Source organism: Enhydra lutris, unplaced genomic scaffold (assembly GCF_002288905.1).
Source record: "Enhydra lutris kenyoni isolate GAN:26980312 unplaced genomic scaffold, ASM228890v2 scaffoldscaffold7, whole genome shotgun sequence".
Lineage (NCBI taxonomy): Eukaryota > Metazoa > Chordata > Mammalia > Carnivora > Mustelidae > Enhydra > Enhydra lutris.
The window spans coordinates 45,299,491-45,305,699 of NW_019154091.1; positions in this window are offsets into that span (position 1 = coordinate 45,299,491).

The window sequence follows — 6,209 nt, forward strand, 5'->3', positions numbered from 1 at the left end:
TCATGACCTGAGCCGAAGGCAGAGGCTTTAACCCACTGAGCCACCCAGGCGCCCCATACTATTTACACTTCTTAACACAAATCTGATTGCCTAGGGATTGAAATTACTTAAAAATATTTTTTTGAAATCACTTCTAATTTATGACACGTAATGAAGTAAATATGACAAAAAAAAGGGCACCAGTGGAAGTATTTTATCTTCACTTCTTTCTTCTCTAATGTTCTTCCTCTTTGCAGATCTGAGTTTCTGACTGATATTTCCTTCTCTCTGAAGAGCTTCTTTTCTTTTTTAAATATTTTATTAATTTTTAAATAGTCTCTACACCTAATTGGGGCTTGAACTCATGACCCAGAGATCAAGTCATATGCTCTATTGACTGAGCCAGCCAGGTGCCCATGAACAACTTTTTTTAATATTTCTTGCAAGACAGGTTACTGGCTACAAATTTCATTCTTGTTCGCCTGAGAAAGCATTTCTCCTTTACTTTTTTTTTTAATTGAAGTGTCATTGACTACAATATTATATTAATATCAGGTATATAACACAGTGCTTCAATACACACACACACACACACACACACACACACACACACATTATGAAGTGATCACTGTGATAAATCTAGCCATCATATGTCACCACACAAAATTGTTACCATATTGTTAACCATATTCTCTATGCTGGACATTACACCCCTGTCACTTATTTTATAACTAGAAGTTTGCACTTTTTTTTTTTTTTTTAAGTTTGCACTTTTTAATCCCCTCCATTTTGCCCCTCTTCCCACCCTTCTGGCAACCGGATTGTTCTCTGTATCTGAGTCTGTTTCTGTTCATTTATTTTGTTTTTTTAGATTCCACATATAAAGTGAAATCATATGGTATTTATCTTTCTCCTTCACTTTTGAAGGATAATTTCACAGGATACAGAATTTTAGTCTTTTTTTTCCTCTCAACACTTTATAATTTTTTTTTTCTTTCAACACTTTAAATATTTCATTCCACTTTCCTTAATTGTGTGGTTTCTGAGAAGATGTCTGATGTTATTCTTATCCATGCTGCTCTATAGAGACGGTATTTTTTGCCTCTGGCTTCTTTCCACAATTTCTCTTTATCTTTGATTTTCTGCAGTTTGAATATGACATGCCTAGTTGTAGATTTTTTTGGCATTTTATCCTGCTAGTTCTTTGAGCTTCCTGTACCTGTGGTTTGCTGTCTGATATTAATTTTAGGAAATTCTCTGTCTCTATTGGTTTAAACATTTCTTCTCTTCATTTCTCTCTCTCCTTGTCTTCCCATTGCATGTAGCTATCCCACTGTCCTTGGATATTCTCTTCCCTTTTCCTTTTCGTCTCTTCTTTCCCTTGCTTTTCTAGTTTTGGAAGTTTTTACTGATAGATCCCCAACCTCACAGATGCTTTCCTCAACTGTGTCCAGTCTACTAATGAGCCAATCAAAGTCATTCTGCCTTTTTTTTTTTTTAAAGATTTTATTTATTTGACAGACAGAGATCACAAGTAGGCAGAGAGGCAGGCAGAGAGAGAGGAGGAAGCAGGCTCCCTGCTGAGCAGAGAGCCCGATGCGGGGCTTGATCCCAGGACCCTGGGATCATGACCTGAGCCGAAAGCAGAGGCTTTAACCCACTGAGCCACACAGGCGCCCCCATTCTGCCTTTTTTTGACAGTATTTTTGAAATCTAGCATTTCTTTTTGATTCTGTTAATTTCTGTCTCCACTTACCCGTCTGTTCTTGAGTGTTGCCTACTTATTTTCATTAGTATTTTAGTACTTCTCTTACCATATTCATTTTTAAAGTTTCTCAGTCAGATAATTCCAACAGGCTTGCTCGTCTGAGGCTGGTTCTGATGCTTGCTCTGTCTCTTTACAATGTGCTTTTTGCCTTTTAGCCTCCATGTAATTGCTGAAAGCTGGACGTGATGTGCCCGGTACAAAGAACTGTGGTTTTTGGCATCAGCACAGTGGTGGCGAGGTAGGCAGAGAGGGAAGTGTGTTACAGTCCAGCCGCTGGTGGAGTGTGACCTTCACCAGTGTCTCATGTTTCTCCCTCCTCGGCTGGTGTGGGATGGCTAGAGGAGACTAGAGTTGGATATTGACCTTATCCCACCTGGAAGACTTCTCCCAGGTCAGTTAGTCTCTCATTAAACTGTGTATGTTTAGGCTCTGGTAAAACAGTTTCCCTTGAGGACAGGTCTTGTTAGGAATTGAAGAATGCGTTGGGTGTTTTTCAAAATGTCTACTTTCCCCCTCTTCTGGCAAAAGCAGGAGAGGACATTTTTCTGTCTTCATCTGAGAATCTTAGAAATCCTGGAGGTAAACGTTAGAAAACTGTAGGAGGACCTTCCCTAAGACTGGGTCCCCTTGAGTTTTTAACCTCTCAGACTTGTCCACACTGAGCCTTAGCAATTTGCCAATTATGGTTTAGGTTTTTCTAACCCAGTGCTGGTTCCCATGGCAGTTTCTGCTCCAGTGAAGTTGTGACTCTCTTTATCCACCCGTCTGTCTCTCCAGTTTTGGGAGCAGTGGCTTGCCCTGTGATCTCAATTCTCTGATGGACCTAAGAAGAGTTGTTGATTTATAATTCAGCTTTTTCACTTGTTAGGACAGAGTGATGACTTCCAAACTCCTTCCATGCCTGAATAGAAACCAGCAGTTCACACTGCTAGAAATAAATAGTAACCTGCCGTTAATTTATGTCCATGGCTCTGGCATCATTACCGTAAATGAGAATAAGTATATACAAGGGTCAGGGATGTGTTTTCAGATTGTATGCTTTGTAATTCATATCAACTTACATTAAGTATTCTCATGCAAAATTAAAGTACAGTATTCTCATTTTTTCTTCTACAATCTATTATTCAAAGCAGAGCAACTTGAAATAAAAAGAAAGAATCAAATGAGCAACAAGGAAGGCTCAAATGAGGAGTGAGAAAGTCCAGTTGTTCAGTACTTCCTGAATTCCTACTCTGTGCAGTGTTCTGGAGATGCAGGAGTGAATAGAACAAAAGGCCTGCCCTCATGGAACTTAACGTTCTCTGGACAAGTAAGGGATCAGACAATAACGTATTTGAGGTCGATGATGAGGGCCGTGAAGCGAAGTGAAGCAGCACGAGGAACTAAAAAGGTAGGTGCTGCTTTAGTGAGCAGAGTCAGGGAAGTTCTCTTTGCAGTGGTGATGTTTGAGCGGAGAGCCCTGGCTAACATGGGATGTGTGGGAGAAACGTGTTCTGGGCAGAGGCTGTACTTTCCCAGGCCTGAGGTAGGAGTGGGCTCGGCCCGCTGCATGAAGAGAAAGCCAGCCAGTGTGTCTGGAACACAGCAGGCGAAGGGAGACCAGAGGTACTTCAAACTTTGTTCTGTAAAAAGTACCTGGGTGCTTTCAGGTGTCTGTCCGAGCTGCCAATCTTTGACACTGTAGCAGGAAAGCCCCCAGAGGTATTACATAGGCAAATGGGCATGGCCACGTGTTCCAGAAAAGCCCCCCCACTTTTTTTTTTTAAATAAAAACATGCCATGGGCCAGATTTTACATGTTGGCCCTAGTTTGCTAACTGGTAATTTAGGATCTTAGAGGCCATTAGAGAGAGTGCTCTGAGTTTTATTCTAAATATGACCAGAGTCACTGGAGGGTGTTGAACAGGTGAATAAAGTGATAGGACTAATCTTAAAAGGATTACTAGTTACTTCTCAGGGAACAGAGTGTATCATTCACACATGGAAGCAGGGAAAGCTGTTGGGGGTTCTGTGTGAATCAAGAAAAGAAATGGTGGCTTCACCTGAGATAGAAGCAGTGAGGTTGGCAAGAAGGGGTATGAGATGAATGTGTGTGTGTGTGTGTGTGTGTGTGTGTGTGTGTGTGTCTGTAGCGGGGGACTCTTAAGGGTATTTGAGCAGCTGAGTTAAGCTTTGGGGAAGAGTTAACAAGCATGAGATTTGGTAGAGAAATTGAGTTTGGTTAAATGTGAGATGCTATTAGACATGTCAGTGCCAGAAGTGAGTAGGCAGTTGGGTGTATTCCATTCTTCTCTCTTCCAGGAGGATAAGTGAAGGTGTGAAAATTATCTGGAAGAGTGAATGGAATAAGGAAATGTGATAGAAATACTAGACAACGCTGAAATAACATGAGGTTTATTGTCCTAACTTTCAAGTGAGAACAGATATCACTACTGTGTACATTTTCCCCCAGCCGTGGTGAGCTCTGTGGGTGCAGGTGTGGAATTAGTGAAGGGTTGGTTTTAACTAGAACTTGATTTTATTAGGCAGGTAGAATGGAGGAGAAGATTCCTTGGAAAATATGTGGTCTATGGAATGCAGTTTGGGTGGGGAGTGAAAAGTCAAGGGATCATAAGTTCTGGTGGACTCATTGTCTCTAGTGGGAATGAACTAGAAAGGCAGGAGTTTAGTTGGAGTAGAATGCTTGAGATTAAGACTTTGCTCACGATACATTAATTGCTATGTTAAATATCGAGCAGATCACTCTGAGAGTGGATGATTAAGGTGGGAGTGAGGATGTGATCACTGGATGTAAGGAAGTTGAGTCACTGAGAGGCCAGAGTGTGCCACTAATCCCTTACATGCATTTTGGAATTTGAATGATCATTGGAGCAGTAGTGAAGATCAAGACTATGCTTAGAAGAAAGTGCAGACTCTAAAGGTGAATGATGGCGAGTGAGCTGAAGATAGTTATAACTGCTAATTCCCATCAGCTTTGTGACTTTGCACCATCAGGTAACCCCTTGATGTCTGTCTCCTCTTTGTAATGATGGGTCTGTGAACTGCATGATTAAAGGTTGGGAAGGGAAAAATGGAAGTTTCTTCCTAGTATAGTGATTATCTCTGAGGATAACTCACTTCATGTCTGAGTTTAATGAATCCATCGATCCAGAACGTTCTTCAGTGACACAGTCACAAAGTTGTCAACCAAGTCAGAAGGCCAAAATCATAAATGCTCATTATTAACTGACTTTTGTATCTTGTGTTACAGTTGTCTGTATTTTTCAGTTTGTACCATAATGTTTTATATTTTAAAAGATGTCCAATAAATTGTTATTAAGTGAATGGAAAAGACTTCCTAAAATTAACTTTTTAAGAAACAATTTTTCACCCTTTATGTAATTATAACATGATGAAAATAGAAAATGGTGGTTATAATTCTGCATATTTTGCTTAAAGTGTATGGCATTTACTAATTTTTAAAAAAGATTTTATTTATTTATTGGAAAGTGGGAGAGCAAGTACATGTGGTGGGAAGGGCAAAGAGAGAGAACCTTAAAGCAAACTCCTCTGCTAAGTGTAGACCCTGAGGTGGGGCTCAAACTCATGACCCATGGGATGATGAGTTTGACCTGAGCCAAACCAAGAGTCGGACACTTAACCAACTGAGACACCCAGGTACCCAGTTGTTGTTGTTTTTTTAACATGTGAATGACTCTAAAGGGTATAAATTCTTTCTGTTAATAAGAATTTTGTAATTTGTAGTACTGAATAGCCAGTGTATGTTATAGGTAACACACACTGTTTTTGTTTTTTAGAGAAAGAGACCATGAGTGGGGCAGAAGGGGTAGATAGAGAGGGAGAGAAAATCTTAAGCAGGCTCCACACTTGGCATGGAACCCAACTCAGGGCTTAATCTTGTAACCTTCAGATCATGGCCTGAGCCAAAATCAAGAGTCAGATGCTTAACTGACTGAGCCACTCAGGCGCCCCAGCTAAGGTATGTTTAAAATAAGAAATTATCAGGCTTATTTAAAACTCAATTGGGTCAGAAGGAAGCAGGAAAATTATTCATTTCTGATTAAGTTTGCAATCTGATCTTATCTCAAGGGTTTCATAGTCTCAGATACAGGTATTTCTTGTTTTCCTTTAAGTAGCTCCTAAAAAGTGATCTGTAAAGGGGTACTCTTAAATTGTGATGCTCACTTTTCATTAAAGATGTAGAGGTATCTCCTAGGAATAAATCTAACCAAAGAGGCAAAGAACCTATACTCAGAAAACTATAGAACACTCATGAAAGAAATTGAGGAAGACACAAAGAAATGGAAAAATGTTCCATGCCCATAATTGGGAAAGTAAATATTGTTAAAATGTCTATACTAACTAGAGCAATCTACATATTTAATGCAATCCCTATCAAAATCCCATCCATTTTTTTTTCAAAGAAATGGAACAAATAATCCTAAAATTTATATGGAACCAGA